Genomic DNA, 9,599 nt, shown 5'->3' with positions numbered 1-9,599 from the left:
ATGATCCCAAGATCCTGGGATTGAACTCCGCCCTGGGCTCTCTGCTTAGCCCAGAAGCCGGCTTCCCCCCTCTTTCTCTTCCTGCCTCTCTGCCCACTTGTGATCTGTTAAATAAATAAATAAAATCTTAAAAAACAAAAGAAAATCACACTAGGTCAAGAGAGTAAGGTAGATGACACACCAACTCAATACACCAACTTAAAAGTCAATGCAATAAAAAAAAAAATTATTTCAGTAAAACTATACAAAATGAAAACATAAGGCTATACCTACTGACTAACTAACCATCTCAAAAACCGCATTCTATATATATCACTCGGAAAGGTTAACTAGTTTCATATAATACTCTGCTGCAAAAACCTAATCATACTTCTTTTTAAACTTCATGAATAGCCTTGCTAATTAACAAGGCTTCAAAAAATTGAGTCAAAACTCAGAATTGTTCCTCTCCACGGAAATCTTTAGTAAAAGGCGAAAGATTTATACGATCTGAAGAGAAACCAGAGCATTGAAAAACAGCTCACCTAACTCATTTTTCAGGTAAATATAACTCCTAATACACCGAGGGTGGCTCTTTATTACAAGAGTTTGTGCCTGAAGAAATTTATCCCAGGAATTCTGAAAATAACATCCTCACACTTAGAAAAGTCAAATAAGGAATTTTTTTTTTTACTTGAAAAACAATTATACTGTTTGCAATGTATTATGGGTATGCAAATGACGCTGACTAATGACCCTACAGACTCCGGAAATAGTGTTCAAAACGTTGCTCTGGGGCAACCTTTAAGGGCCAACGCAGAGACTCAGCTGCCTGACATCTAAATTTTGTCTTGGTCAACTAGACACATTCTGATGGTCTCTGTTCCTATATTAGAACTTTGAGTATGATTTATTTTTTAAAAAGATTTTTTTTTAAATTTATATTCAATTAGCCAAGGTATAGTATTTTATTTATTTATTCCAGGGGGTGGAGGATCAGAGGAAGAGGACAAGCAGACACCCCTGCTGAGACTGGTACCCTGGCAGGGCTCAATCCCATGAACCTGAGATCATGATCTGAGCCAAAATCAAGAGTCTGACACTTAACCATCTGAGCCACCCAGGTGCCTCTAAAGATTTTATCCTCAAGTAATCTCTATACCAAGGTGGGACCTGAATTTCCAACCCTGAGATCAAGAGTTGTTTGCTCCACCAACTGAGCCACCAACTCGACTAGTATAGATTTTTAAAATTGCAATTTATAATTGCTTATTATTGGTATATAGTAACGCAAATGACTTTTATTTATCACTCTTGCATTCGACAATCTTAAACTCTGGTTCTAATGATTGTAGATTCTATTGGATGTTGTATGTATGCAAGCATATTCATCTGAAAGTAACAACATTGTTTTCTCCTTATAAATCCATGCTTTTTATTATTTCTTTTTCTTGATTGATTTAACTGGGTGGGAAATCTAATAAAGACATTGGACTGAAGCAATGATAGTGGGCATCTTTTTCTTCTTCTCGTCTTAGCTTTCACTGGACCACCATTAAGTGTGAGGTTTGCTGTAGACAGGTGGGTTTTCATGGGTTGGCAGTCTATGCAGTTACCCTATGCTCATAAGGCCCTAGCTCTGTGCTCATAAGGCCCATGCATAGTGGTAAGATATTTTGTAGAACGTCCTTCTACTAGGACTCATCTGATATTTTTCTTGTGATTAGACTGGAGTAATGTGTTTTTGAGAGGAAAACTACATAGATGATATATTGCATTTTTCATCACCTCATTTCAAGAGTACATACATCTACATGATTTATCATTACTGGTATAGGATGATTCTAATTACCTCCAGAGAGGAGAGGAGCCTGGAGGTTGAATCAATGGCTAGTGGTTTAATTAATCATGCCTAAATGATGAAGTCTCCATAAAAACCCAAAAGGATGAGGTTCAGAGCTTCAGGACTGGTGAATGCCTGGAGATGCAGGGAAAGCAGTGTACCCAGAGAGAGTATGGAAAGCATCCTTTCCCACACACTTTGGGCTATGTATCTCTTCCATATGGCTGTTCTTGAGTTATATCTTTTTATAATAAACCAGTAATCTAGTAGGTAAATTGTTTTCTTAATTCTGTGAGTTGCTCTAGCAAGTTAAAATCTGAGGAGGGGGATCATGATAACCTCCAATTTATAGTTGGTTGGTCAGAGAAACTGGTGAGAGCCTGGATTTGCCGTTGCAGCAAAAAATTATGAGAGATGCAAAGAAACAGAAGAAGTATGACCTATATGTTGGGGAAAAAAGCAGTCAATAAAAACTGCCTGTGAGATAAAAATATATGTTTATAAAAAATAAAAAATTAAAAAAAAAAAAAACCTGCCTGTGAAAGCAACCAGATGTTGAGTTTAACAAAGACTTGAAAGTAGCTATTACAAATATGTTTAAGGAAGTAAAGTAAGGTATGAGGACAATGTCACATCAAATAGAGAATATTAATAAAGGGATAAAATTTATTTTAAAAGAAACAAGTGAAAATGTTGGAGTTGAAAAGTACAGTAATTGAAATGAAAAATACATTGTTGGGATTCACAGATGTTAACTAGCAGAAGAAAGAACTAGCATTCTTGAAGATAGATCAATAGAGATTATATAAACCCAAGGAACAGAGAGGAAAATAATGAAGAAAAATTAATAGAGCCTCAGAGAAATGGGACACCATTAAACACATCAGGATATGTGTAATGGGAGTATCAGAAGAGAGAAAGGAGCAGAAAAAAATATTTGAAGAAATGATAGCTGAAAACTTCCCAAATTATAGAAACACAATGATTTTCATATCCAGGAAGCCCAATGAATTCCATATAGAATACATTCCAAAAAATCCACAAACAGACACGTCATAGTAAAAATGCCAAAAGCCAAAGACAAGGAGGAATTTTTTTTTTTTTTAATGTAAGCTCCATGCCCTACATGGGGCTTAAACTCACAATCCTGAGATTAAGAGTCACATGCTCTGGGCGCCTGGGTGGCTCGGTGGGTTGAGCCGCTGCCTTCGGCTCAGGTCATGGTCTCAGAGTCCTGGGATCGAGTCCCGCATCGGGCTCTCTGCTCAGCAGAGAGCCTGCTTCCCTCTCTCTCTCTGCCTGCCTCTCCATCTACTTGTGATTTCTCTCTGTCCAATAAATAAATAAAATCTTTAAAAAAAAAAAAAAAAAAGAGTCACATGCTCTATCAACAGAGTAAGCCAGTCACCCCAAGGAGTGAATCCTCTTTTTTTTTTTTTTTTAAGTTTTATATATTTATTTGGCAGAATGAGACACAGCAAGAGAGAGAACACAAGCATGGGGCGTGGAAGTCAGAGAGGGAGAACAGGCTTCCCGCTGAGCAGGGAGCCTGATGTGGGGCTCGATTCCAGACCCCAGGATCATGACCTGAGCCAAAGGTAGAAGCCTAATGACTGAGCTAACAAGACGCCCCCCAACGAGTGAACCTTGAAGGCAGTTTGAGAGAAATAAGTCATCACTTACAACAGAACCCAAATGAAGTTAACAGCAACAATGGCAGGCAGAAAGTATGAGATAACATGTTCAAAGTCCTCAAAGAAGAGGCACCTGGGTGGTGCAGCTGGTTAAGCAACCAACTCTTTGTTCTGGCTCAAGGCATGATCTCAGGGTTGTGAGATTGAGTCCTGAGTCCCAGCTCCATGCTCAGCATGGAGTCTGCTTGGGATTTTCTCTCCCACTTCTTCTGCTCTTTCCACTCATGCTTTCTCTCTCTCCCTCTCTCTCAAATAAGTAAATAAATCTTTTCTAGAAAAAGTACTCAAAGAAAAAACTGCCAACCAGAATCCTATACCCAAAAAACCTCTATTTTAAAAATGAAGGAGAGGAACCTGGATGCCTCAATTAAGCATCTGCCTTTGGCTCAGGTCATGATCCCGGGATTCCGGGATTGAAACCGTCGTCCAGGCTCCCTACTCAGTGGGGAATCTGCTTCTCCCTCTGCCTCTCTGCCTAACTTGTGCTCTCTCTCTCTCACTCACTGTCTCTCTCAAATAAATAAATGGAAAAAAAAAAAAAAAAGAAGTCTAGGGGTCCCTCAGCTTTGAAAAAAAAAAAAAAATGAAGGCAAATTTGCAGGTAAACAAAAACTGAGAAAATCTGTTACTAGCAAACCTGCCTTACAAGAAATAAAAGAAGTTCATCAAGCTGAAAGAAAGAGACCTCAGAGAGTAAATGGGAGTCCACACAAAAAAACCAAAGAGTAACCATAATTATGTAATTATCAGGTAATTATGTAATTACAGAAGATAGCATAAATGCAATTTTGTTGTCCTTGTTTCTTCTTAACTGATTTTTTAAAGAAGAGTTTATTTATTCATTTTAGAGAGAGAGAAGCTGGAGGAGGGGCAGATGTTCAGCATGGAACTGGACACCATGCTCAATCTCACGACCCTGAGATCATGACCCCAAGTGAAAGATCACTACCTCAGCTGAAATCAAGAGTCAGATGCTTAACTGACTGGGCACCCATGCACCCTTCTTAACTTATTTAAAAAGCAATTGTAGGGTGCCTGGGTGGTTCAGTTGGTTAAGCATCTGACTTCAGCTCAGGTCATGATCTCTGGGTCCTGGGATCAAGCCGGCATCTGGTTCTCCTCTCAGCAGGGAGTCTGCTTGTCCCTCTCCTTCTGCCCTTCCCCCTGCTCATACTCCCTCTCCCCCCCTTCTCTCAAATAAATAAATAAATATTTTAAAAAATCAATTATGTAAAACAATTTGTTTATAATGTATTGTTAGGTCTATCACACAGAAATGTAATGTTAAAAAAAAAGAAATGTAACATTTTTATCAATAAGAGCACATAGAGTTTGTGAGGGAGCAAAGCTGAGCTAAAGTACTGAAATCCAGAAGAATAAAGACAACCAGAAATGATAAATAAGAGAATATTATAAAAATGATAAATACATACTTGCTCTCTTTTCTTCCCTCACTTCTTTAAAAAGACATAAAATTATATAAAGTCATAATGAGGGCGCCTGGGTGGCTCAGTGGGTTAAGCCGCTGCCTTCGGCTCAGGTCATGATCTCGGGGTCCTGGGATCGAGTCCCGCATCGGGCTCTCTGCTCAGCAGGGAGCCTGCTTCCTCCTCTCTCTCTCTGCCTGCCTGTCTGCCTACTTGTAATCTCTCTCTGTCAAATAAATAAATAAAATCTTTAAAAAAAAAAAAAAGACTTAATTTCATTCATTAATTTAAAAAAAAAAATAAAGTCATAATGATAACAATGTTTTGTTTAGCTTGTAAAATTTATAGGTCTGACCTAACAATAAGACTACAAAAAGGGCATAGGAAAGAGAACTATATAGGAGTAACATTTCTATATATTGCAGGAAAGAAGTAAAAATCTGAAGTTGATTCTGATAAGTTAAGGTGTGTATGGTAAGCCCTAGAGAAATCACTAGGGAAATTTTAAAAAATTGCTAAAAAATCATTTGAGGACTTAAAATGCTAACTTAGAAAATATTCATGTAATGCAAAAAGAAACCAGTAAAAGAATAGATGACCATAAAAGATATGAAGCACATAGAAAACAAAAAGTTGAGTATATCTTCAAGTATATCAATGATAACATTAAATGTGAATGGATTAAACAATTCAACTGAAAGGCAGAGATTGTCAGACTTGATTTAAAACAAACAAACAAGATCCATCTATATTCTGCCTGCCGAAGACACACTAGATTCAAAGATACAAAGAGACTGAAAATAGAAGCTGGAGGGCACCTGGGTGGCTCAGTTGATTAAGCATCTACCTTTGGATCAGGTCATGGTCCCAGAGTCCTGGGATGGAGTTACACATCGGACTCCCTGCTCAGAGGGGAGCCTGCTTTTCCCTCTCCCTCTGCCTGCCATTCACCCTACTTGTGCACTCACTCTCTCTCTCAACTAAATAGATAAAGTCTGGAAAAAAAAAAAAAAAGAAAAGCTGGAAAAATATATCATTTGCATATAGCAAACAAAAGAAAGCTGGAATGATTATCTTAATTTCAGACAAAATTGATTTTAAAACAAAAAAAATGTTACTAGAGATAGGGACATTTTATAATTCAAAAAAGGCCAATCCATCAGGAAGATATAATAATTATAAACAAATAATTACCTAATGAGAAAGCACCAAAATACATGAAGGAAAAACTAACAAAAATGGACAATTCAAAATAATAGAGACTTCAGTATTCCACTTTCAAAATTAGATAGAACAACTAGACAATCAATAAGGAAATATAAGATTTGAAAACATTGTAGAGGCACCCTGGTGGCTCAGTTAAGTGTCTGCGTTTGCCTCAGGTCATGATCCCAGGGTCCTAGGATTGAGTCCTGAGTTGGGCTCCTTGCTCAGTGGGGAACTGTGTCTCCTACTTCTGCCCCTCCCCCTGCCTGTGTTCCTGCTCTCCCTGTCTCTCACTCTGTCAAAATCAATAAACAAAATCTTAAAAAAAGAAAGAAAAAGAAAACATTATAAACCAATTAGACCTAAGAGACATCTATTTAGAACATTTGATCCAACAACAGAATATACATTTTTCTCAAGTGCTCATGGAACATTCTCTAGGATAGAGGTATGGTGGGCCATAAGACAAAGCTCAATAAATTTAAAAGGATAGAAGTAATACAACAGTGTTCTCTGATCACAGTGAAATGAAACTAGAAATCAGTAACAGGAAGAGATTTGAGAAACTCACAAACAGGCAGAAATTAAATGACACACTCCTACATAACCAATGTGTCAAGAAAGAGATCAAAAGAGAAATTAGAAAACACTTTGAGGTGAATGAAAATGAAGATACAACCTATTAAAGCTCATGTAATGCATCTGTATACAGTGCTTACAGGAAATTTTATAAATTTATAACTTACAAATTTTTTTAAAAGCAGTACTTAGAGGAAAATTTAAAGGTGTAAATGTCTACATTAAGAAAAAAGAAAGGTCTCAATACAATAAACTAACAGGTCTGAAAATAATAAATTTCCATTTTAACACACTTAAAAAGGAAAATCTGAAAAATCTGAAAAAGCAGAGAGAAGGAAATAAAAAAGATCAGAGCAGAACTTAATGAAATAAAGACTATTAAATAATAGAGCAAACAATGAAACCAAAAGCTGGCTCATGGATAACACCAAAAAAAGTGACAAACCTTTAGCTAGACTGACCAAAGCCTAGGTGGCTCAGTGGTTGGGCAGCTGCCTTCAGCTCAGGTTATGATCCCAATGTCCTGGGATCGAGCCCCGCATGGGGCTCCTTCATCAGCAGGAGGCCTGCTTCTCCCTCTCCCACTCCCCCTGCTTGTGTTCCCTCTCTTGCTGTGTCTCTATCTGTCAAGTAAACAAAATCCTAAAAAATAAAAAAATTAAATCATTGGCACCTGGCTGGCTTGGTTGGAAGAGCATGTCACTCTTGATCTCAGGGTTGCAAATTCAAGCCCCATGTTGGGTATAGGGATTACTTAAAAATAAAATCTTAAAAAAAACCTCAAACATTTAAGAGGTGCCTGGGTGGCTCAGTTGGTTAAGCGTCTGACTCTTGAGATCAGCTTAGGTCATGATCTCAGAGGATCGAGTCTCATATCAGCCTCCAGAACTCAGCTCAGAGTCTGTTTGGGATTTTCCCTCTTCCTTTGCCCCTTTCCCCACTTATGCTATCTCTCTCTAAAATTAAATTAAAATAACAACAAAAAACAATATTTAAAATCAGGGGTGCTGGTCACCTGGGTGGCTCAGTCAGTTGAGCCATCTGCCTTCAGCTCAGATCATGATCCCAGAGTCCCAGGTTGGAGTCCCACATTGGGCTCCCTGCTCAGCAGAGAGCCTGCTTCTCCCTCTGCCCTGCACTCCACTTGTGCTCTCTCTCTCAAAGAAATAAAATCTTAAAAAAAAAAAAAAAAAAGTAAAATCAGGGGTGCCTGGCTGGCTCAGTTGATAGAGTATATGACTCTTGATCTCGGGGTCATGAGTTTGAGCCCCACATTGGGTATAGAGAATCCTTTTTAAAAATCTTAAAAAAACAACTAAAATCAGAAATGAAGAAAGGGACATTATTACCTATCTTTTGGAAATGAAAAGAATTATAGAAGAATACTATAAACAATTGTATTTCAATAAATTAGATAACAGATGAAACAGACAAATTCCTAAAGAGTCACGCGGTCAAAACTGACTCAGGAATAGATAATCTGAATAGATCCATCACAAGGGAAGAGACTGAATTAGAAAAAAAAAAAAAAAAACAAAAAAAAAAAAACCCAAAACCAAAACCAAAAAACTACCCACAACAAAAAGCCCAGGCAGACCTGGCTTTCCTGCTGAATTCTACCAAACATTTAAACAAGAATTCATACCAATTTTTCACAAACTCTTTGAAAAAAATAGGAGTGAACACTTTCCAACTCATTCCTTGAGGCCAGTATTACCCTGATATCAGCACCATACAGAGACATCACAAGAAAACTACAGAGCAATATTTTTATGAATATGAATGAAAAAGTCCTCAACAAAACACTAACAAACCTAAATCCAGCGACACAGAAAAATAATCATGCACCTAAGTATGTGGGATTTAGCCCCCAAAATGCAAGGTTGGTTTAACCATCTGAAAAGCAGGTAACACACTATATCAATAGAATAAAAAACAAAACCCATATCATCATCCCAGTAGATGTAGAAAAAGTACTTGACTAAGCACAACCCTCTTTCCGAGAAAAACACTCAACAAACTAGAAATAGAAGGGAACTTCCTCAACCTAGCAAAGGGCATATCTGAAAAACCCAAAGCTATGATTAAAAAAAAAAGTATTCATGCTTTCCTGGTAAGATCAGAAACAAGACAAAATACATGCTGTCGCTTCTTCCATTCAACATTGTATTGGAGGTTCTAGTCAGGGCAATTAGGCAGAATAAATAAATAAAAAGTATCTGAATTAGAAAGGAAGAAGCAAAATTATCTCTGTTCACAGATGACAGGATCTGTCTATTTAAAAAAACTATTAGAACTGCTAAACAAGTTCAGTAAATTTGGAGGCTATAAGATTGATATATAAAAAGCAATGATATTTCCCTACATTGGTAATGAACAATCTAAAATGAAATTAAGAAATTATCCCACTCATAATATCATGAGAAAGAATGAAATATTTAGGAATACATTTAATTTTTTTAAAAAAGATTTTATTTTATTTATTTGACAGAGATTACAAGTAGGCAGAGAGGCAGGCATGGGGGCTGTGTGGGCAAAAGCAGACTCCCCACTGAGCAGAGAGCCCTATTCAGGACTCGATCCCAGGACCCTGGGATCATGACCTGAGCTGAAGGCAGCAGCTCAACCGACTGAGCCACCCAGGTGCCCCAGGAATACATTTAATTAAAGAAGCACAAGACTTATATTCAGAAAACTACAAAACATTGGTGAAAAAAAATTTTTTTTTAAAGATCTGAATAAATGGAAAGACATTCCATGCTCAGGTACCACAAGTACTAACTACACAGGGTTTCTTTTGAATGTGATGAAAATGTTTCAAATTGACTGTGGTGATGGTGGAAATCCGTGGAAATCCTAAATCCATATCCG

At 37.4% G+C, this 9,599-nt stretch overlaps 1 non-coding gene across 1 annotated transcript; it reads right to left on the bottom strand.

Moving 5' to 3' along the window:
* Positions 1 to 391: 391 nt before the first annotated feature.
* On the bottom strand, positions 392 to 509 carry LOC132000390 (U5 spliceosomal RNA). The gene has a single exon (XR_009399266.1). It is a non-coding gene; the product is annotated as a U5 spliceosomal RNA (small nuclear RNA).
* Between the last annotated feature and the right edge of the window lie 9,090 nt (positions 510 to 9,599).

The sequence above is a fragment of the Mustela nigripes genome, chromosome 13 (genome assembly GCF_022355385.1).
Source record: "Mustela nigripes isolate SB6536 chromosome 13, MUSNIG.SB6536, whole genome shotgun sequence".
Lineage (NCBI taxonomy): Eukaryota > Metazoa > Chordata > Mammalia > Carnivora > Mustelidae > Mustela > Mustela nigripes.
This window is presented reverse-complemented; position numbering and strand designations above follow the sequence as displayed.